The sequence below is a fragment of the Haliotis rubra genome, unplaced genomic scaffold, assembly GCF_003918875.1.
Source record: "Haliotis rubra isolate DU_JTF1 unplaced genomic scaffold, ASM391887v1 Scf111, whole genome shotgun sequence".
NCBI classification, from domain to species: domain Eukaryota; kingdom Metazoa; phylum Mollusca; class Gastropoda; order Lepetellida; family Haliotidae; genus Haliotis; species Haliotis rubra.
Genome location: NW_025765015.1, coordinates 1137518 through 1162669, shown reverse-complemented (window position 1 = coordinate 1162669; position 25152 = coordinate 1137518). Strand labels below are relative to the sequence as shown.

Genomic DNA, 25152 nt, shown 5'->3' with positions numbered 1-25152 from the left:
TTTACTTTAATGTGTTGTCTAAACATATCAGAAAAATAACTGAAAAGATTCAATAGTTTTTCTGTAGTAGTCAGACAGAGGCCGAAACCGTAGTGATGTACGCTCTACTGCTGTTAGCGTTAGTGCATGGGTCGGGCTCCGGGGGTGAAAATGGCACGTTTTGAACGGCACTAGTTTCATATTACGCGATCTCACGCCGTGTTACCCAATTTTAATATTGTTGATATATACATCAAAATAAAGGGGAAATGTTGCTCTTTATGCTACGCGATGTTACAGATTGAAAACGGACTTACCCTGCAAATGGCGAGTACTTGAAAATGGGGGAGTTTTTCAAACGCCAATTATACATCGTTCCTCAGCATTCGTCGAAATATAAAATATACCACAAGAAAGACCATCTTCTGATCTTACTGTCCACCAATTTCTATGACATTTCAACTTAAAACAGCTGCACCATGGTGTTTTGAAAACACCCCGACGAAACTGGGCACTGCCATCAAACGGTCCACGGGACGCGACCTTTGACAGATTGCCAAAGCTGACACTCACCTCGCTGTCACTAATTAACTGAATAAACAACAAACACCATTTTTTGATATTATTTACTTTAATATGTTGTCTAAACATATCAGAAGAAATAACTGAAAAAGATTCAATAGTTTTTCTGTAGTATACGAATAAAGAAAATATTCCAGGGTAATTAGCCAAATCTAGTCAATTAGTGGGGGGCTGTGGTATAGCTACCATGACTGTTGTATTGCTGCATCCTACCATCACAGTTATATGTACAGGATAAGCCATGACTGTTGTATTGCTGCATACTCATATCATGGCATCACAGTTATATGTACAGGATAAACCATGACTGTTGTATTGCTGCATACTCATATCATGGCATCACAGTTATATGTACAGGATAAACTATGACTGTTGTATTGCTGCATACTCATATCATGGCATCACAGTTATATGTACAGGATAAACCATGACTGTTGTATTGCTGCATCCCACCATCAAGGCATCACAGTTATATGTACAGGATAAACCATGACTGTTGTATTGCTGCATCCTACCATCATGGCATCACAGTTATATGTACAGGATAAACCATGACTGTTGTATTGCTGCATCCTACCATCATGGCATCACAGTTATATGTACAGGATAAACCATGACTGTTGTATTGCTGCATCCTACCATCATGGCATCACAGTTATATGTACAGGATAAACCATGACTGTTGTATTGCTGCATCCCACCATCAAGGCATCACAGTTATATGTACAGGATAAACCATGACTGTTGTACTGCTGCATCCTACCATCAAGGCATCACAGTTATATGTACAGGATAAACCTGTTTGCTCTCTTTTTAAAAAAGATTCAACACATTTCTAATTAAACGTTTAGCATCATCTGAATAAGCTTTCATGCTGACAGCTAGAAGTAGTCAATGTGAATGATCCAAACGGTCTATCATTGTGCAGTGCACAGGTAACTCTCATGAACTGCACGTGCATTTACCTTTATGACCCAACACTGCCGCTGTTACAGGTCATTGGCTCCATCCCTCTGCAAGCAGTCTGCGGTCTGCTGTTTATTTTGTTGACAGTTACATAGACAGATTCTTTAATACAAATGCATAAAATTGGTGATTTACAATGTGATTAGGTTGTCTGACAAAACATCCACTTGCACAGTTTGAGATTGATTGGGTCATTGGATGAAGAGATATTTACAAAAAAACGGGTCCACATGCATTTCATGCCAAACTATAATGGGCAGCACACAAAGTCAGCTGCCTAACCGACGAAGGGGTAGAGCCTAACAAAAGTGCAAGAATCTGTACTTTACAAAGAAAGTGTAATCCTAAATATAACATATGTTACATTTGACCAATTTCTAAATGGTATTGCGTAATCAAGGAGGAGTATATTTTCTCACTATTAAGATACAAATCTAACTCAATTTTTCAAATGTCATACATCTCTACAGTTAACAGGATGTGTTTGCTTGTTGAATGCATGGCTGACTGATTGCATGAGCAGCATGTGCAAGTGATTACCTGCAGCTGTGTCCCATGACAATAAACATTGTATGAACTGATTCTTTTTTTCCTGTTTCTTTTTTTCCTAGCAAAAATTGATTCTTTTTTCCCGATTCTTTTTTTCCTGATGCTTTTTTTCCGATTACCGACAATAAACACATGTATTTTAGTGTGAAAGAGAAAGTCAATATATTGGACAGTGGTGGACATGTATTGTGACAAAGAATATGTTTAAGACCTCTAGGAAGTTTCAGATCATTTCCAGCTCAGATTTTTAAATTAGGATATAGGATGGTAGGATGTACTCCCTCTGGTAGGGTTAAGAAACATTTTCATTCACTCTACCATAATTAGCAAGTATAATAAGACACTTGCATTTTCATACCATTTGAAACTAGATTTTACATGGGAAATGTTGTTTGAAAACATAGTTAAAGAGCATAAAATTATGTTTGCTTGAAGACGCAACCAGTACACTATTGACATAGGGTGAAGATATATATTCACATAACAGTAAACAATGGTTATAACTGATTGGGACCACTAACTGTACTTTACATGAGGATAGTTCATCACACGTATTTAGAATACAAGATACAGCAAGCGGCCAGGACAAAACAAACCCAGTTGATGATATCCAATCCATTATAAGCTTGTTCAGTATAAACATAGTTTACTGCAGTTACTTCCTGTGATTGTATCCTTTCAGTCCACTTGTTTATTGTTTACTTTAAACCTATACTAAATCTCAAAGGATAAGCACTTTATGACACCCCAGTGGGCCATAACAAGTTAGAAACCACTGGTGGACACACCTCCTAGACAGATGGGATGGGTGGGAAAACGTCAAACCAACTCACCAGTATGGGGCAGATGTCAATAACACCAGGCAAACAAACAGGAAAAACAAGATACTGTTAAGAGCCCATTATGCTTTTGCTGCTCCTGGGTATTTCCTTGAACAGTGGTCACTTGATGCCATTTTGTAAACATTTCGTATGTCTAGATGTTACATCGTGCATTCATATTTTTCTAGAAAATAATTTGTAAAAAAAATAATTACATTTTTATGTGAAACAGAAATATTTCCTGACCATAACCACTATTTTGTAATTGCCAAGGGTGTTAAATGTAGTGAATACCATTTAGAAGATCAAGTAGATGACCATTTTATAACCCATATGACTAATAACATTGCATACAATACTGTTTTAAGGTCACAGATGGGAATCTGTAATAGCATAAGGAAGAAGATGTGATGTCCAGCGAGCTGCCGTTCCTCACCTGATGATCGTAATGAAACAAAAAGTGGAAATCAAAACAAACTTCGAACAAAGTGAATGGTAAAGGATGATGCAACCACCATGTTTCTATATCAATCAATTTTGGTTAACATAGATTTGCAAATACACATTTTGATTACACCTATCTTCCCTGAAAGCTTTTTTTCCCGTTAAGGTAATGTCCAAACGTAAAGGTTTCAAAGCAAGACTTTCCTTTCAAAATCCCAGGTTTGGGAGATAAGCTAGTTACTGATTCAGTTCACATCACCATTCAGCTGAGAATGTCAGGAACCTGAAGCAATGAAGGACACTTAACTGATTTGTTTATAAGTGAAAACAGAGCGTGAACAGTTTTACAGACGAATGTAGTAATCAAGTGAAGCAGCTGTCTCAGAGACATCAAGAAAGTACTTCTCTCTTCTGTGGACTACTGCTTGTCTATATTTATGCTGATTGAATTTAGTGTTCAGACCTAGTTTTTGTGTGGTGTTTTATAAGTAGGATATCTCTTGCTCACTGCTGTGTTGGGGATAACTCTGTTAAAACATGTACAGCAGCTATACTGGAGCTGGTATAGTCTATTACAACTCGGACATGAAGCTCCCTGGTCATATTAATGGAACAGTTACCAGGCCTACCAAAGAAAACTTTCCCACTGTGCAGAAAAACGCAGAAAAGCCCACATTAATCAGGGAAATAGCAACATAAACACATTACCTCGCTACTGAAACAGTAAAAACGGCAACAAAAAAATGAGGAAACTGCAACATTTTTATATCAGCGAACTTTGACCTCTACTGCGCATGCGCATTACGATCCGGGCTTCTTTCCAATTTCCGGGCAACCGTGAATTGCCTCGCGTAGAAAAAGTATTAAATATGTCGAAATAATTGCTGTCAATTGTTTCATACGAATGGAAAGTAAACTAAACAAGTGTGCACACAAGTATCATGATGATAAATGCCAAATAACACAACAGAAATACTTTAAAAGGAATGTAACTTTTGTCCAAGCTGGAAAATGTCAACATGCGGTCGAGACTTTCTCTTCCATGTGCGCATGCGCAAAATTGAAGTTGCAGGCTCCTCGTTTTATGATGCAGTGTTAGTGATTTAAAGTTGCCGTTTTTACTGTTTCAGTAGCGAGGTATTATGTTTATGTTGCTATTTCCACGATTAATGTGGGCTTTTCTGCGTTTTTCTGCACAGTGGGAAAGTTTTCTTTGGTAGGCCTGGTTACCCTACTTAATGACCTTTCATCCATGGCTTTACATAGACATTACACTTACACACGGACTATTTAAAAACGAAAGATAAATATTGATTTTTGTCACCTTCAATAAATATGCATTACCCAGATTAATATTATCACTGTAAATATATAGAAACAAACCCATGGTTGTAGACAGCAACTGTAGACGGGTAGACCTGTTTGTGGTGAATGACGTTTAGGAACAACCTCACTACCTTCAATGTCATCCTCTTGCCTTGGAAGTGAATCCTGTCTAAACTTGATAGATTTGTCCACTACGTCAGTTTTTCCAGCCAAACTTGATCCTTCCCTTAATACTACAATATTCACAATACATTTTCCTGGAACATTTGTCAAATACCAGACAGTCAAAATCGGTTAAGCACAAAACACCAAATTCACCTGCATTTCAGATGACCTGCTTTGACTTTCTGATGAATATAATATTTCTTTGTTTACATGGCAATAATGGCATGAAGTCATTATCCCCATCTTGCTCATTACCAACAGTTTCATTATCAGTTTCAACACCAGATTTCTGGGTCAAGAAGTAGGTGACTGACTTTCTTCAACTGTCATAAGTCCCAGAATCCAAACCTAACTCTAGCATTTGGATAGTCCCAAAATTAAACAAGCAACAGTGATTTCAAATTGACTTCAAAATGCTTTTGAGATTAATTAATGAAGTCCACACACAAAATTTATTCAAACTGTCACTTTAACTGGATATACTGTCTCCAGAAGAAATTTCTACTTTCCTCTAGCCAACTATTTCTGAAAACTTGACCGCCATTACTAACATTCAATCACATGTGCAAGTGTTTTACAAAAACTGTGATCACCCGTCACAAGTTTCTCTCACCCCTTCATAAGTTTCTCCAAAACTGTCATACAGTCAACAAGTCAAAGGTTGCCCCAACATGTATAGATGTTCTCCATTCATGTCACAGGTTCCAACCTGCATGGCTAGATAGTCTCAATTGCTAACATACACTACCCCTACATGTCTTGTGTTTCTCCTTCCTGTTATACCTTTCTAGTAACATTTTCTGACATATTTTTGTGTTTATTTCCTCTGGACCTATGCTACATGTAAATTTTAATTGTTCTTAGATTCCCATATTATAGTGTTTATGTAGATGTATTTTGACTGATTTTGCACTATAATTAACAGAGTACTAGCCATACGTTCAAGTGCAATGAAATTACTGAAAATATTACAACATTTTAGTTGACGTCATGGCTTGATTTACGTATTTTTTATACATCTCACCTAATTTCCATTATTTGTATTAAAGCTTTCAGTTTCTCTGTCAGAAATTACGGCTCTTTCAACAGAACATAAAATGACTGATTTCACCATTTAAATAATGTCCTGAGTAGATGAACAATTAGCTGGTTTGACTGTGTAAGAAAGAGAAAATATATATATTTTCCCCGCTCGCAAAATTAAATCCTAATGTTAAGATATACGGGAGCAAGACTTTGACTACGCAAGACAGTTTGTTGGACACTAAAACACCAGTATCTGTTCTCAGAGACTTTAAACTGAATTATCTAACAATATTTGCGTAAGAAGTCAGTGCTTCGAACACCTCAGCCAGTGTGAAGTTAAAAAACAATGCCTTTGAAAAATTCATGTGCGTGTTTGCTTTGACTGGTGATTTTTCCCTCCTTCCTTTAGGTTGTCTGAGGACAACAAGAAATAAAATTGGTCTGGCTTAAGTATAAAATGAAAGATGCAAAAAAGATAGCCCTTTTTGTATGGAACTATCAGAATACTGATGGAAGGTTTGCTTAAAGTAAGACATGGCATTTATATTTGGTTTATATTTGTTTTATAAATTTCGTAGAAATAAAGTTACAGTGTGATATCCTGTCATCACAATATTTTTGTTTTGATAATGAATTGATAATATTATCAAAAACAATGATAGTGAACTGTAAAACGCTTGTGACAAACACCCACCTGGCCAATCATTTTACATCACCATTTTGTAAATAAAACAAAATAAAGCAATTCAATGAACAACACAATTCCTTCAAAAATATGTGTATATACATTTCATGAAAAATAAGAATCATTTTAATTAATATTGTCAGTTTTACTTGTAAGGTTAAATAAAATCGCTGTTCAATAACCTGTTCATATGAAACTGTAATATTGATCCCAATATTGAATATTGCACATCATAGGAACTAAAGGACATGTTGCAGTTATGCCTAAATTTCATCTACTAACACTTGTGAAAAGGAATAAAATATGGTGTACTACACTAAACCTGTTAATTTCTTAAGTAAATATTATTCAAACAAACCAAAACTTTCAAAATATAAAAAAAACTTATGGCCTAAATCCACGTACGATATGATATTGAAAATGGCTAAATGAAGATTCTGAAATTAGTTTCATGAAGAAATATCTGAACGATACGCAAAATATACATCATAATACTGAAAAGGTAATCGGCAGGATATGGTGATTGTGTTTACTCTTTTTCAACCGACTTCTAAGAAATCGACAAATATGTATGTATACATATTTCTTACAAAATGGTGACTTCGTTGACAAGGGTACGCAGGATTTTGTGAGGACCCTTCCCTTGATTCAGGGAATGTTTGTACATAAATATGTGATGTAAGTAATCAGAAACATTCTGACTATCTGCATATGGTTATCTTTGTCTATTGTTTTCATTTTAAGTATGAGAAGAAGCCAGAATTGTGGATAATTACCGGTGACGTTCTGCGTGATTTTACATCAGTCATGGCATCAAGCTGCACAGAAACTTTGGCCATTTCGTATGAATATCTCAATTTACTGTATTGTATCTATTCTTAATGCAACGAATAGACGAATGGATGTATGAAATTTTGAAAAAATGCTACGCAGTGTAAAAATTGGTTTAGGTGACAGAGACCATTTGTTATATAATTCTGAGTTGATGAGGACCTCAGTGATGTATTTGTCGCAGCTGAATGTAAAATATACGTGATGTAATGGGCTTCCCATGACCAGTCTTTGCAAAACTTGATTTAGGAAATACTATACAATATGGCAGAAACCTCACATCTGCGTTGATGTTCGTCTGTTTTCTGAAACATCCCAACCATTTTTAGGTTTATCAGCAACGTTTCAGAATTACCATTGGTGATTTGATGAAAAACAGACATCAGTGATTACTAATATGTTATTTTTTAACTTCAATCCTTTGATTAATTATCTGATTTTTACATTTCCAAACATACACCAAATATCTCTGTGAATCGCGATTTCGTAGTGTGTAAAAAGTGGCGACGTTTACGGTGAACCTAATTTTCAAAGGTCATTTTAAGCACTATTGCTCTGTCTAAGATGATTGTGATTGGTATCAAGAAACAGGAAATTTCACCCATAATTCAAAAGTGTGAAGTGCATTTGTGTGCATGATATATTGTGAATTTATTTCGACTCCAAAGCGAGGGATGAAGAGGAAGGACATATATGTCCCTCTGGCATCCAGGGGGATTAAATGGCAGACAACACAACTTCCCACCAAAAATAAAGTAGCACCTCCTTACTGCCTACAGCAACAATGTTTCTGGCTCAATAGGAATCATTCAATACCATTCTGAAAGAGGAAACCAGGGCCATATTGATCCACAGTCCATAGCTTTGGTCAAAAACTCACACTAATACTCTTAAATGTCATGTGTCAGTATCAGAAATTAAAGAAAAGATTACCGATATACAGTTTATTAAATGATTTCTTAATATCAGCAAAGTATTCATAAACTGAATAGACGTTTACGTACGGGTAAGTATATATGATATAAGGGAAGGGAGTGCGTAAATGACTTCACAAGCTTTGATTATCAATCAATGCTAAACATTCGAAGGCTTGAATAAAGGGAAGTAAATCTATTACACGATGCCTGTAGCTACTACAGATAGTTGAAGCACCATAAAATCTTCGGTGTTTGTATTGATTTGTGGAACTTTAATGCTGATACATTCTGACATCTCTTCTTACATAAAACAGTTCATTTTGCTCCTAATTTTGCTTCATTAAAGTTACAACATAAACTACTACGAACATGATCAATGGTTACAGAATATTTGTTCATGTTAGGCCATTATTACACACATCAACCACTTATTACTCCAGCTTTACCCTCGTGTGCACCATTTTGACTGCCACTCGCTCATGAGGAATACTACTGACAGAAGGACATTTAGATAATTGAGATTATGAAAACAGGTAATATCCACAATTTTGCCCCTTGTCAAATGGGAAATACATCTCAACTGTCTTACTATCATTGCCACCATCTTGAAAACTATCATGTTATCTTCTCCAGATTACCACTGTTTAGTATTAGTTGCGGAGGATAGTGGAGTCATCAGTTGAATAATCAATTAATCGTTCTATCCATCTGGGTATTCAAAATGATTATGAACTTGCCCAAAATGACTGATCAATATAGCATTGTTGTATGGATTGATGTGAAGCAGCATGTTTTGGGGTTAAAGTGGGCAGGGATACAATAACTGTATTATACTGCTGCATGTTTTCACTGAACACAAACTGGAGACAGAGTTAGGGATTTTATTCAAGGTAAATGTTTATGATGATATAAGCCTGACCCTGTCCCTCCCCATCAGCTATGCTAGAGAGGCCATCACTTCAGCATTTCAAATACATTATGTTGCATATTTTCACAGGGAACAAATTTTGATTCTGATCAAATTGAAAGCTCCAATGATCAATATGAATATTCAGAGCAATAACAAGCACAACCAAGGGATAAATTTGACTGAAACAAACCAGAGTTAAGCGTGAAAGTACATAATAGCAGAACGGGAGTATGTTGAGTATGATAGATTCACATCATTCCAGAGTTTGAAATTCCTTGTATTTTAGTGCCACAGCACAGTTCAAGATGCTACAGGCACAGTTGCCATTTGATTCAGTCAACGCGTAGAACAGGATGAACATGTCATCACAATTAATGCACAAAACAAATTTGGATTTTTTACTTTCAATCATACTGATAATTAGGTTTCCAAACTTCTGACATTCATATTTGATGGTGGGTGAACAGGATTTTTCTATTGGACATGCTATAATTATTCTAATGGATGCAGCCAAACATCTCAATGAGTATCAAGTAGCACTCAAAAACAGAAATATTCTATGCCGGCATTTTAACTGATAATTGGGTAAAAAGTCACTTTGATTATATTCATCGCGGTATCCAATTCATGACAATGACTTTTCAATCCAACGGTTATTCTCAGAAGTTAAATTATCTTGAAGCAACCATATGAGGCCTTGTTTGATAGTTAACCAACTATATGTTTCAATTTGATCGAGGATCAGGTGAGGTCACAGGGTCCAGAGATGGTCCAAGTACCCACCAGACTACACAGACCCCGGGGATAGGGAAAGATTTCTGCCCGTAACCCCTGGTTTGTGTTTTATCATTCTATACCTAAGTCTTATAGTAAGAACAGATGATTTTTATAGAAACCCTACCCTAACCCTAAACCTTAGTAAACATAATGCTAATGCTAAATCTAAACCCTTGAAATAATCATAATAAATAGAATATATTTCAAGCGTGTAACTCGGAAAGACTTCTGCCCCTATCCCCCCTGAAATTTCATTCTAATCAAATCATATGACTTGAACATATATATTCCACATCTGATAAGGATGCGTTTTAACATGTTTTTTTAGTTGTACCTGAACATACTGAAAGACATATCCAACTTCAAAGAATGCCACTCAAAGAAATTTTTCCTCATCGTTGAAATTTAGGGGGGATACGGGCAGAAGTTTTACCGCTAATGTTGGCTTATCTTTCTGACCAAGAGCATGCATTCTTTCTGACTTTCAGATGTTTGAGTTCATGTTATACAGCCTCTGTTAACTTCAGTGTATTATTCATCCAGTCATTTTTTTATGTGTATCTAGATGTTTTTTGCCAATGATATGGTAAAAACAGTGTCAAATTCCACAATTTGTATCTAACTCTTTAGACCTGGAGTGGGTACCAGTACTGGGTCAGCTAATAGGGGGGTGGGTACCCAGGTAGCAAATTGGACTTGATTTGAGCTTAACAGGCTGTAGTTTCAGGGAAATGCTTGCAAGTGCTCTCATGGTTAAGTTAAATATTATTATATGCACAGATTCATAGTTGTCAACATACGCACTAGTAGTTGAGGTGAGTCAAACCTTATTGAGCACTGATCATAAACTGAACATATACATTCCAGAATGGAGGCAGATAATAAGAAAGAAGCATGATGGGCACCTCTAAGACATAGTGACTTGGCCTTGACATGTCCGCACAAATGTTTCCCATTGACGGTGCAGTTCCCTGTCCTTCTTCCTAACGCTGGTCCCCAGAGCCCCACAGTGGGGACACTCATCCAGAAGGCAAACTATCCTGTAGTGGAACCTCTCCTCTCACATGTAAGGCCAGACAATACACCGGTGTGGGGTAACAATCTTCAACAAACTTGGGGGCTGAGAGACCATTTGCTTTGCATAAGTTCTTTGCTGCTTTGAAGGTTTATCTTCTAATTGGCCAGGCCAATGAGACAACAATGAAACCTTTCTAGATTTGTTAGGTAATCACTAATTGTTCAGCTAAACAATGGAGCCAAGCTGACTCCAAGACATACTATCAAGAAAGCCTTGTCACAATATGTTCTACACACCCAGCCACTGAAGGCCTTATATCCACTGTGGAACCAGCTGTGCAATATTTAGTGAGTATACAAGTATTTAAATGATACATAGGCTTTTCAGGTTGAATTAACATAAAAACATTGCAAAGAATCAGAATTTGAACATACTGCAATCAATATCTTGAGTGAGTGAGTTCAGTTTTACACCGCTTTTAGCAATATTTCTGAAGTATCACGGCAGGGGACTCCACAAATGGGCTTCATACATTGTAGCCAATCGATAACTTGAACAGAAAAATGTAATTTTCTGAATAAAATTGATATTTTATACTTATCCTGACTCATGCTCTTTTGCTTGTCTCCTTCCTTCTGCGAACGTTAGTGGAACACTTGTATCTCCTATTGAAGCTCCCTTCAATAAAGAACAGACGTAAAATCCCTACTCACCACGAGTTATCTGTGTGGCCGTTTTGGCGGGAAAGCGGCGCCACCGTACTCCCATGCTTCACTCTCTCCAAATTATGAGCGCGACACTTTAATTTACAGGGAAATCAAAAGTGTCTAGCGGGGAGGTTGGGAGGGCTTACCTCATGAGTCAGGATAACTATAAAATATCAATTTTATTCAGAAAATTACATATTTTTCCTTATCCTGACTCATGCTCTTTTGCTTGTAGAATCCGACGGATTTGGTGGTGGGTCAAACTACTTCGGATTTTATGTAGTGATTTACGCCTTGCATACCCCCTATGGGAACTTCATGGTAGCACTTCTTTTACTGCTAGGCTCTGCTGCTGCTGTAACCCTTCACTTCCAGCTTCTCTGATGGGGGACCACAATTGTTAACTTTTGGTCCTTGCTTCTGTTAACATTTTATGTGGATTTTGCAACTCCATCTCTTGATGCGAAAGCACCAAGTGGAGAAGCGACCCTTCCTGTACGAAAGTATGTCCTTACAAGTACTGGGTCATATCACTTATGCTAGTCTGTCCTAGACGTGCATATAGACTCTAAAGCTGAACTCTCCTGAGTGTAGGCTTTTGCTAGTCATGTGATAAAAGGGCGAGACTCCGTCTCAGCGCCTTTGTGGGACTGTCAATTGTTGTGCTACAACAAGTGGGCCGAAATGGTGAATGCCAGAGACGTCCTCGGTGACGATGTCCCTCAGGTAGTGGTTGGCAAACAGCATGTCCCATTTCCTGAAGCAGTCCTCCATTATCGTCCTGATAGAGCAATTCCAATGTAGAGCTAGTGTTGACGCCAGAGCTCTAACTTCATGTGGGTTCGAGGCACTTGGAGGATCAAGTTCTGCTGCTTTGTAGGCCCATAGGATGACAGTTCTGATCCAGATTGATATCTTAGTGCGGAAGACCTCCGTCTGTGTCGCTGTCAATATCGGGACGGAAAGACGCTTGAATTTCCGTCTCCTGGACCTAGATCTTGTAGGTAGACTTGCAATGCTCTCACTGGGCACAAGGAATGGTCCTGCGTATCCTGTGGTCCAAGGACTGATGATAGTGTTGGGACATGGAACTGTCTGTCTGGATGACCTGGCAGTTGATTCTTGCTATGAAGTCCCATCTCAGTCCCATATGCACGAAGTTTTGATTTCCATCAAATCGTGTTCTCTCGAAGTCCAGAGCATGGATTTCCGACATCCTTGCTGCTGTTGCTAAAGTTATCAGGAACAGTGTCTTCTGCGTCCAGAACTCGAATGATGTTCTCTGTAATGGTTCGTAGATGTCACTAGTGAGATGTCGTAGAACTACGTTGAGGTCCCACGCCGGAGCTTTAAATCTCTGTTGTTGGTCCTCCAATTAAAAGGGCGTAGAAAGGCAGGTAACTCTGGTACTTTCGTCAGTTGCACTCGTCCTCATGGCGATAACTGAGAATGCCGCTAGGTATGTTGAGAGTGTTGACCCTTTTAACCGCTTCGTTTGTCTAGGTGACAAAGGTAGTCAGCCACTTGAGGATGTGTCACTTTCATGGCTGTGTAGCCGGTCCTCAACGCGTATGCCTCGAAGTGTCGCCACTTGTCGTCGTACAAGTTGCGTGTAGACTTGCGCAAAGCTAGTGTGACTGCTTTCGCTGCCCTGGCGGAATATCCTCTCTTGTTCAAGCATGCCTTGATACAGTCCACACGTGTAGCCGGAACACCTCTGGGTTGCCGTGCGCCTGCTTTGTGTGAGGATGTACTAGTAGATTCGTCCATTATGGTAGTTGCAGTTGAGGCAGTCCTAGGCCTTGTATGAGAATAGGGAACCATATTCTCGCTGGCCAGTAAGGCGCGCCTCAAGTAGTTGTAGGTCTCTCGTCTGACTGATTTTCTGCAACACCCTCGGTATTAGAGCTGCTGGTGGAAACGTATAAGCGTTTTAGTCCGTGCCAGGAGATGCTTAGCGTGTCCGTTGCCCATGCCCATGGATCTGGTATTGGTGATACGAATGTTATCAGTTGACCCTTGTGGCGAAGAGGTCTATTAATGGTGCTGCCATCTCTCGTATGATCTGCTTGAAGATCTCTGGATGTAGCATCCAGTCTGTTGGCTGCGTTGGACAGGATAGTGCATCTGCTATCACATTCTTGGCTCTTAGAATGTGGCATGCTCTGATGTGGACATTCAGGTTGACTGTTATGCTGGCCAGTTGAAAGCAGAGGTCCAGAAGGTTCGCCGACCTTGTTGATCCTTCTGTGGATGTAGAACGCCACTGAGGAGGTGACTGTATGTACCGTCAGATGAGCATTCTTCAAAATGCTGGTCCAGTGGAGTATGGCGTTTATCACTGCTTACATTCCCAGTATGTGAAAGTGCAGATCTACTCTGCTATGGCCAATATCCCAGCTGACACATTGTTGTCGAGGTGTGCACCCCCATCTTGGAGAGATGCGTCCACATAGAGATGCGTCTTGTACTACGGCTCTGCTAAATAGGTGCGTCTGCGACCCTCTGATCTCTGAGTCCACCATATTAAATATGGATTTAATCTGTCCGTGAGTCCGAGGGGGTCCGGATCGTCCAGTTGTACATTCACGAAAGACCTGTAGTGGGTGCAGTGGTAGACTCCCTCTGCGTGTCATGTCTTGTGCTGACGTGAGAAGAACCAACAGACTCTTCCACTTCATAGTAATAACGGAGAGAGTAGTGCTTGAGATACAAGGACTTGTATCTATATCCTACGATCTTGAAACCCTTGCCGTGTACGTAAGGGAAATGAAGCGATGTCCAGCTCCGTGACTGCCATCGGTGTGAAGTCTATATAAAGTCGCCTGGCTGCCGTCACACCCAAAGCCTGTCCAACGTGATGTTGCAGCAATTGCCTGATGAATCGCCTGCAATGATGACAGGGAAGGTCTCTAACCTCGTGAAGACAGCCAAATCACGTGAGGTCCCGCCTCTAACTGGACTGTAATTGAGGCCTTCCTCTCGCTGACAGGTTGTTGTCACTTGTAACCCACTTCTTGACCTGTGAACTACGGCCGACCTTCTGCGCGCAAGCGTTGTCTCTTGGTGGTCCAATCAAAATAAAGCATTTTGATTCCTTTGGTTTGCCGCGCTGTGGCGTCACCGGTGTAGCAGGAAAAAAGGTTCTTGTAGAATCTAGTGCTGCCGTTGATATCTGATCACCTCTCGGTCTTGTCCGTAGCCTTCCAGAGTTACACGAGTGACCACGTGTATCGAGGGTTGAATGGTAAACGCGCGAAATATTTCTCCGCGTAATACCGATGTAGGTAGGCTGTTTTCCTGGCTGCTGTGACTGTTACTTCAGTCCTGAAGATAATGTCGTCGCCCTTTATACAGATGATCAGCTGAAATCGTCACGTTGTCAGTGCTGCTCTTGTCGACTGCATACAGCCATCTCAATGAAGCGTCGTAATTGTAGAATTAATACTGAAATTTGTTGGAAATTCTACGGGATTGCCTTCCTGGCAATATATTCCGAAATGGTGATTCCCGTGATGATCTGCGAGGCGTCCTTGATGCCCTTGATGTATGAAGATCCTTTATTAGGCTCATCATCTGTTGACGGTCTCTGAAGATAGCGCCGTCCTGCGCGCAGGTTGTAGACGACATGTAGCGTTCTGTTGAGAAGCTAAGTACTGCGACGTCTCTGCGTTGTAGATGGCCTGTGCAATGCCTTCGCGCAGGCGTGTTGACGGCATGTAGCGTTCAGTTGAGAGACTAAGTACTACGATGTCTCTGCTTCGCTGGGGATCTGCGTGAAGACCTGCGTGGAGACCTGCGTGAAGACCTTCGTGGAGACCTGCGTGGAGAGGAGCCGGGTGAACTGCATCTGTAAGGCGACCTGCAGGGAGACCTGCGCGGAGGTGAGCGTCTCTTGGTTCGCGAATGCCTCGGTGAATCCCTGGACGATCTATGCGATGTTGAAGATGTCTTTGAGGCTGTGTCCGAAGTCTTTTGCGAGTGCCTTCGTGAATGCTGATCATCTGATTTGGCATCTGGGGATAGGCGTGTCGTCCTTCGCGCAGGCTGGTTGTCACGTAGCTGGAGGGCCTCTCTGAAGCATCGTCTGCGTTGGAACCTTCGCGAAGGTCCGGGTCTGTTCTGCAGACAGGTTGTTGATCATGCGATGCTTTGAATGTCTGCGTTGAGAGATGAGCTGCCCTCTCTGCGTTGGTAGCGATATGGCCCAGGGATCTCTCATCTACCGTCAGTGAAGATACCTCGGACTGCGTAGACAACTGCGCTGACGTTACCGTTGCTGAGGCCCGCTTCTACTGGTGATGTATCTTTCCGTCATCGGGACAATCTCAGACGAGAAAGTCCTTGTAGTCTGCGCAGACGTCCCCGTAGAGTTGGTCGTCATCTGAGGGGTGTGTAACCTTCTCTGGGTAGAGGATGGCTTCTTTTTCTTTGTCTGCGATGATTGTAGAGCTGCCCTCTGTGCGTTGATAGCGATATGGTCCAGGGATCGCTCATCTGCCGCCCTCGGACTGCGTGCTGTTGCTGTATCTCTGGGATGATCAGCAGTGGCTCATCATGAAGTCATCTGATGGCCATCGGGACGATGTCTGCCGAAAGGTCCCTGTAGTCTGCGCAGGAGTCCCCGTAGAGCTGCTAGGCGTTGTAGGGGTGTGAGGCTTCATTCTGCGCAGAGGATGGCTTCTTCTTCTACGTCTGCGTTGAGGGGTTGTCCGATGTAAAAGCCAACGTCTTCGAAGTAATGCGGACAACATCCCACGCCCATCCTCTGAGGGCACCTATAGCAGGTCACTTGATGGTAGTAAGTCGTCTGACAGCAGTAGACAGCTCGTGAGGGACTCAGCCAGTTTATCCATGACTTGTAAAGTCACCTGGATCTGTCGGTAGTACGTCTAAGTACAGAGAAAAAATTATTTATTAAATTGAATTACTGTTAAATGCTGATAAAGATTACAGCTATAGCTGGAAATACATGTTGTTGTGCAGCTAGGGCACAGTCAATGCGGCTTTGCAGCAGCGAACCTAGACCTACAACGAAAATAGGTTTTCATGAAATGTAAACAACTGAACAAACACGGACAATTCCGTGAATAAACAGTGCTAAATACGATTAAATATCAAACCATATTGTTGAAGAATACTGACTTAACCTCTATAAAAGTAGAATAGAGGAGAATAACTAAGTAATTAATGGATATAGTGCCGTATAGGAGACACAGGCGCTCTCACAACCTGCCCACAGGGCGAAGAAGGAGAGAGTGAAGCATGGGAGTACTGTTGCGCCGCTTTCCCGCCAAAATGGCCACACAGATAATTCGTGGTGAGTAGGGATTTTACGTCTGTTCTTTATTGAAGGGAGCTTCGATAGGAGATACAAGTGTTCCACTAACGCTCGCAGAAGGAAGGAGACAAGCAAAAGAGCATGAGTCAGGATAAGGAAAAATTTATCATAATAAACAGTGAGCACTTTCCAGGACCCCAATCACATCACCATACATAACACAATCACCACATCACCATACATAACGCAATCACCACATCACCATACATAACACAATCTCCATGTCATCATACACAGTACAATCACTATGTCACACTGTCATACATACATAACACAATCTCCATGTCATCATGCACAGTACAATCACTATGTCACACTGTCATACATACATAACACAATCTCCATGTCATCATGCACAGTACAATCACTATGTCACACTGTCATACATACATAACACAATCTCGATGTCATCATACACAGTACAATCACTATGTCACACTGTCATACATACATAACACAATCTCCATGTCATCATACACAGTACAATCACTATGTCACACTGTCATACATACATACATAACACAATCTCCATGTCATCATACACAGTACAATCACTATGTCACACTGTCATACATACATAACACAATCACCATGTCACAATGACATCATACATACCACAATCACCATACTCAGCACAATCACCATGTCACAAGGACATCATACATAGTACAATCGCCATGTCACAATGACATCATACATAACACAATCACCATGTCACAATGACATCATACATAACACAATCACCATGTCACAATGACATCATACATAACACAATCACCATACTCAGCACAATCACCATGTCACAATGACATCATACATAACACAATCGCCATGTCACAATGACATCATACATAACACAATCACCATGTCACAATGACATCATACATAACACAATCACCATGTCACAATGACATCATACATAACACAATCACCATACTCAGCACAATCACCATGTCACAATGACATCATACATAACACAATCGCCATGTCACAATGACATCATACATAACACAATCACCATGTCACAAGGACATCATACGTAATACAATCGCCATGTCACAATGACATCATACATAACACAATCACCATGTCACAATGACATCATACATAACACAATCACCATGTCACAATGACATCATACATAACACAATCACCATACTCAGCACAATCACCATGTCACAATGACATCATACATAACACAATCACCATACTCAGCACAATCACCATGACACAATGACATCATACATAATACAATCACCATGTCACAATGACATCATACATAACACAATCACCATGTCACAATGACATCATACATAACACAATCACCATGTCACAATGACATTATACATAATACAATCACCATGTCACAATGACATTATACATAACACAATCACCATGTCACAATGACATCATACATAATACAATCACTCCCTCACCATGTCACCATACTCAGCACAATCACCATGTCACTAAAATATACATATCCTGACTTCTGGACTCAGTAGACGGATAAGCAGCTCAGTAACGCTGTAAACATTCTATTCCAGATAATTTTCTCTGAGGTAAGCCTTCAGAGAAGAACGGAAGATGTCAGGGTTTGTGGAAGTGCTGATGAAGAGAGATAGGGAGTTCTGCAGGGAAACAATTGAGAAAGATCTTTCCCCATATTCTGTTTTGGTGTCTGATACAGTTAAAAACTCAAATATATTTGATTGGCAAAGCTTAGGTTGCTACATGGCTTGAAGATACTGGGGATCGTGAATGTGAATGTAGGTAATGTCTTGCTGCTGGAACTTTTTATTCATGGTTTAACTGGCAACCAACGAAGACTATGATACAGTTGTGATGTGCAGGAATTAGTTCTTGTACTATGGGCTTTCTATCACAACTGCTTACACAAACACCTGACCATAGAAGGTGTTGATAGCGTTTTGATATTTCAAAATAAGCACAATTTGTAAAATTTGTAATTGAACAACAATATCTATTGTTGCATTATTCTTGGGACTATGCCATATACATTACTCTGTATGACTTATTCAGAACTTCACTCTGAAAGGTGTTAGATGTATTCCATGTGGAACTCTTGTGTTCCACTGGGAGGACCATGCTGTCACGTGGTCAGTTACTCGGTTCTACGTCCTACATGTAAAATATATTTAAAGACATGAACTAGGGTGACCCGTTTTAATTATGATGAATGTCACCCAAGAACAAGCTATTGAGCTGGTCTAGGTCATGGAGAGTAGAGTGAAGGTTATGAAGTGCCCAGTGTGGAGCTGACAATCGTATTGATCTCTCCAGGAACAACTCAAACCATTAACAGTCCTCCAGGAGCATGTGTGATTGCCTCTTTCTGCCAGTATAGTTTCTGACGTTCATGTACATTATCCAGAATAAAAGCAATTTGCTAATCAATGTCATTGTCAAAGGCTGCTCTGTGATAGACATCACTCGGGGAACCTGGCCAAAAGAAGTTGTGTATACAAATTGCTCTGATCTCAAAACAGCTTGCAAACCAATGAGAGGCAACTCCTTACATCCAACTCCTGCACGCAACATGCATTTCTATTTGTGGTAAACATACAACAGACTGATTTAATTGATGTGTATGGCATTTTATCCAAGTTTCCATGCTCAGGAGCAAAACATATTACAATATATCAGCCATGATACGCGTTGCACTCAATGATATCATCCAGCGTTGTACCATTATCAGACTGTAGAGAGTGGGAAATGATGGAAGCTCCTGGGATCTGGGAGGTAAAACCAAACAGCATATCTTACTCACCTTGATATTCAATAATCAAAATTTGGGATTTGATTTGGTTTTATAACATTTAACCATATTTATAGTCTCATATCTAATTTTAAACATTGTCTTCGATTTGCAATCTTCAATTTCCAGCTCTAACAAATCAAGCCCTCACTTTCTGATCAGTGTTAATGTAAACTCTATACTTGGATACAGGTGCCTGTTCACTTGTCACTGCAGCAGTTTGAGGGGTGTGAAGAGTTACTACACTCGTGTTTTGGTCATCAGCCAGACAACAGGCACCAAAGTTTCTTAAAGCCTATTTAATGAAGTGGCAGGGATCGATTTAAAAGATGTTAACCTACCTGCACCAGGTGCAACCTAAGATATAAACCTGGTTGCACCAGCCAATTCCAGTTGCACTGCTTTTACTGCAATGTGTAGATGCAATTATTTAGATGTTTCATTCAGAAGTTTACCCACTCAAAAAGTGACTTGCACCTGGTGCAAGTTAGACTAATAACTACGTTGCACTTTGTAATATCGGGTTGCACTAGTGCAAGTAACAAAGCACTAATTCCAGCCCTGTCTTGCAATTGGAAATATGCAACAAAAATGTATCTAACATGATGCTTATTTCAGTAGCTTATGGCAGTCAAGATATACACTCCTAAATATAGAAGAGCTATCAACATCATCAACATTAACATAACATATTAGATTTGGGATTACTTTCTCCTTGTTGCCACTGTAGTCTGCTTCCAACATCCCAAGCTGTGCCTGACGGCAGATCTGGTCAGCTTTCATTTTAACCAATGAAGCAAAATCTGAATTCAAGGACAGTATTTAGAATAAATGTGACAAATCAAAGAACATCGTATTTGCTCAGGAAATTCCATTTGCGATAACAACTATTAAAACCTCCCAGTGACAAGGCACATTATCTATGATAAGTTATAGAAGTTTCTTGCTGATGTCCTTGAAGTGACAATCAAAAGGCCTAACACTGGACAGTGTCGTAGTGGTTGATGGCCTGATTGATTGCGCTGTGTAAGCAGATAGTGGCAGCAGGCCACAGACAGACTTCCCATGTTATCTGCCGTACAGCTGGTCTTGTTGAGAAAATCTGTATTGATCACTTCATAATCCACTCCTTCCTGTGCCCACTTGCAAACAATCTTCTTAATGGGATTAGTAGAAAGGTATCTTTTCTTCACAGCACCCTGATTTCTACTCAGAACGACCTCCATGACTTCCAAGTGGGCATGGGTGTGAGTTGAACCTATCTCCTCCTTTGGTGCTGCTAGTAGAATAAGTAATTCATGCCATTTGACCTAATCAAGACCATGTATTTGTAGATGGCCCCTAACATGCCATCACATTGATTACTGCCAACAGTCAGGATGGACAAGTAGAGGGAACTTATTGACACTACACTCCAGCACACACAAAAACCACAAACTCAAACATGAAGCGTGCACACAAACAGTTAATTCCATGTGCACAAATGTGCCTTTCCTCCATGCATCATCAAAACAAGTGCAGTCATCGGCACATGTTCCAATGGCCCATGGTTAAACTGTCTTGAAACTGGTATTCCTGCATATGTTTCCCTCCCCTTGGTTCCTCGTCAGTAGGATGGATGTCACTATTATATGAAAGCGTATTAAAAACACTGACAAATCAATACAAATTATCAACAAAATGCCTTCTGATCTTTGACGCTTCATTTCGTCTTTTGTTATCTTGGACAGCCATTCTTAACGATATGGATCAGTCCTTATTTGGCACATTTACCTTGTTGACATGGCTGCCAACTTTCCCCAGTTACAACCAGTCATTCATTACTATCTACTGGACATTATATCTATGATATATGGTCTACACTACAATGTACATATATAGTCATGTAATTCTTACAAGTTACATTCAGTTGATAATTTTATCAATTCCTATTTCTACAAAAGCTTTACAAGTAGGGTGTTGCGATTGGACAGATGCAACACTATAAAGAGACTTGATGCTCTTATTGGAATAAGGCCAAATTATGGCCCTGTATTGACCAGTATCTATGAATAAATAGTCCCATATTTTCCCCATACATAGTCATACTATTCATACAAATAAAGCATGAAATTGTACTTTCATTAATAATGCATAATAAATCTAACACAACTGGGACAGCTGACTGTAATGTTAATAAACTAAAAAATTATAGTTTATTTGGCCAGGACACAAAGATGAGACATTATAAGACCTTGTATCTATAGCACTGCAACTAATAGCTGTCAGAAAACACACAGTGTGCAAGAGGTGGGTGATATGGTCAGAAGGTGCCACACATATGTACACTTACATCAGTAAGTGTGTGTTACGCCAAGTGCACATCCTCCCTGCTGCTGATGCTGTGTTCTATCATAGCTCATAACCCCTGTGCAGCCTTCTATACAAGTGCATGTCAGATTGAAAGCTGCTGCATATCTGTAAACATGGCAGTACACACATAGTTATCAACAGATGCCCGCCAGTATATACCCCCCATCCACCCCAAACAGCATGCCTACACCATGTACACTGCTGGACTACAGTACCCCCACCCCAAACAGCATGCCTACACCATGTACACTGCTTGACTACAGTACCCCCACCCCATCCCGCCCCAAACAGCATGCCTACACCATGTACACTGCTGGACTACAGTACCCCCACCCGGCCCATACAGCATGCCTACACCATGTACACTGCTGGACTACAGTACCCCCCCCACCCCCCCACCCCATACAGCATGCCTACACCATGTACACTGCTGGACTACAGTACCCCCCCCACCCCAAACAGCATGCCTACACCATGTACACTGCTTGACTACAGTACCCCCACCCCATCCCATACAGCATGCCTACACCATGTACACTGCTGGACTACAGTACCCCCACCCCACCCCACCCCATACAGCATGCCTACATGTACACTGCTGGACTACAGTACCCCCACAGCATGCCTACTGTACTGCTGGACTACAGTACCCCCACCCCACCCCAAACAGCATGCCTACACCATGTACACTGCTGGACTACAGTACCCCCACCCCACCCCAAACAGCATGCCTACACCATGTACACTGCTGGACTACAGTACCCTCCCCCTGCCTACACCATGTACCAAACAGCATGCCTACACCATGTACACTGCTGGACTACAGTACCCCCACCCCACCCCAAACAGCATGCCTACACCATGTACACTGCTGGACTACAGTACCCCACCCCCACCCCACCAACAGCATGCCTACACCATGTACACTGCTGGACTACAGTACCCCCACCCCACCCAGCATGCCTACACCATGTACACTGCTGGACTACAGTACCCCACCCCACCTCACCTGTAGCATGCCTACACCATGTACACTGCTGGACTACAGTACCCCACCCCGCCAACCATGTACACTGCTGGACTACCCCCAACCCCACCCCCACCCCCAAACAGCATGCCTACCCATGTACACTGCTGGACTACAGTACCCCCACCCCGCCCCAAACAGCATGCCTACACCATGTACACTGCTGGACTACAGTACCCCCACCCCACCCCAAACAGCATGCCTACACCATGTACACTGCTGGACTACAGTACCCCCACCCCACCCCAAACAGCATGCCTACACCATGTACACTGCTGGACTACAGTACCCCACCCCCACCCCAAACAGCATGCCTACACCATGTACACTGCTGGACTACAGTACCCCCACCCACCCCATACAGCATGCCTACACCATGTACACTGCTGGACTACAGTACCCCCACCCCACCCCACCCCAGCATGCATGCCTACACCATGTACACTGCTGGACTACAGTACCCTCACCCCCACCCAAACAGCATGCCTACACCATGTACACTGCTGGACTACAGTACCCCCACCCCACCCCAAACAGCATGCCTACACCATGTACACTGCTGGACTACAGTACCCCCCCACCCCAAACAGCATGCCTACACCATGTACACTGCTGGACTACAGTAGTACCCACCCCGCCAACCATGTACACTGCTGGACTACAGTACCCCACCCCCCAAACAGCATGCCTACACCATGTACACTGCTGGACTACAGTACCCCCACCCCAAACAGCATGCCTACACCATGTACACTGCTGGACTACAGTACCCCCACCCCAACCCCAAACAGCATGCCTACACCATGTACACTGCTTGACTACAGTACCCCCCACCCCACCCCAAACAGCATGCCTACACCATGTACACTGCTGACTACAGTACCCCATTCCCCACCCACTTCCAGCATGCCTACACCATGTACACTGCTGGACTACAGTACCCCACCCCACCCCAAACAGCATGCCTACACCATGTACACTGCTGGACTACAGTACCCCCACCCCACCCCATACAGCATGCCTACACCATGTACACTGCTGGACTACAGTACCCCCACCCCACCCCATACAGCATGCCTACACCATGTACACTGCTGGACTACAGTACCCCCCACCCCACCCCAGCATGCCTACACCATGTACACTGCTGGACTACAGTACCCCCACCCCACCCCATACAGCATGCCTACACCATGTACACTGCTGGACTACAGTAACATAGAAGGACAATACCTCAATGGTTCTGTGTGCTTTTTAAATCATGCATGAAGTAATCACACCTTTAGCTCATGCCTGATTCAATTTTCAAACCAAACCAACAGAGTTCTGCACAGCAACACCCACAATGCAAGCCTTGCACAGCATAAACAGGCTTCAGTCATGTTTCAGTCATGAGGCACATTGAAGAGAAAGTTTGTGCGTTTTTCTTACAAATGTTGTACAAAAGACTAATTGTAAGCTTGATCAGACCGAGGCCAAGGTATATTAAAGCCTAGATAACAACATAAATATGTGTCATCCGTATCACGTCAATCCCTATCCTACCCAGAGTTCCTTGCTGTCACCTGAGTAACTTGTCACATCATCACATGTTTCTCATTGATTTACTTTAGACAAGACTACCACACATAGAGAAACATATGTCATGAAATGTTTAACTTTTAATGAGAAAATATCCTAAAACGTGAACACGTATTTACATTTGCTTCTTGATCCTCCAAGTGTTATCATCGAAGGCCTATGGAGAGCAAGTAACATTTCCCTGTATAAAGTTATAACGTCATGCACTTCACTGTTGCAGTTGTATATCCATAAAATGATACAAAACGATCTGTGAAGCGTATCAAAAGGCTTGCATGGGGCCCATCTTCCCTTATTTCAGAGTCTGGTCATGTGATAAGTCAACACCTGCTGAGTGCAGAAACTACCAATGATAATACCAAACAAAAA

General features: G+C 41.3%; 1 protein-coding gene and 2 long non-coding RNA genes across 3 annotated transcripts in view; 1 reads left to right on the top strand and 2 right to left on the bottom strand.

The window, feature by feature from the left end:
- Window positions 1-25152, bottom strand: part of LOC124288044 (S-adenosylhomocysteine hydrolase-like protein 1) — a 168258-nt gene that overhangs the window by 137543 nt on the left and 5563 nt on the right.
- Window positions 1-25152, top strand: part of LOC124288059 — a 54081-nt gene that overhangs the window by 28768 nt on the left and 161 nt on the right. The window contains exon 2 of the long non-coding RNA XR_006901365.1: window positions 3266-3392. This is a non-coding gene — a long non-coding RNA (uncharacterized LOC124288059). The remainder of the gene's footprint in view (window positions 1-3265; window positions 3393-25152) is intronic.
- On the bottom strand, window positions 669-25140 carry LOC124288073. The gene is made up of 3 exons (XR_006901369.1): window positions 25128-25140; window positions 21082-21085; window positions 669-743 (listed from the first exon to the last, which is right to left on the bottom strand). It is a non-coding gene; the product is annotated as an uncharacterized LOC124288073 (long non-coding RNA).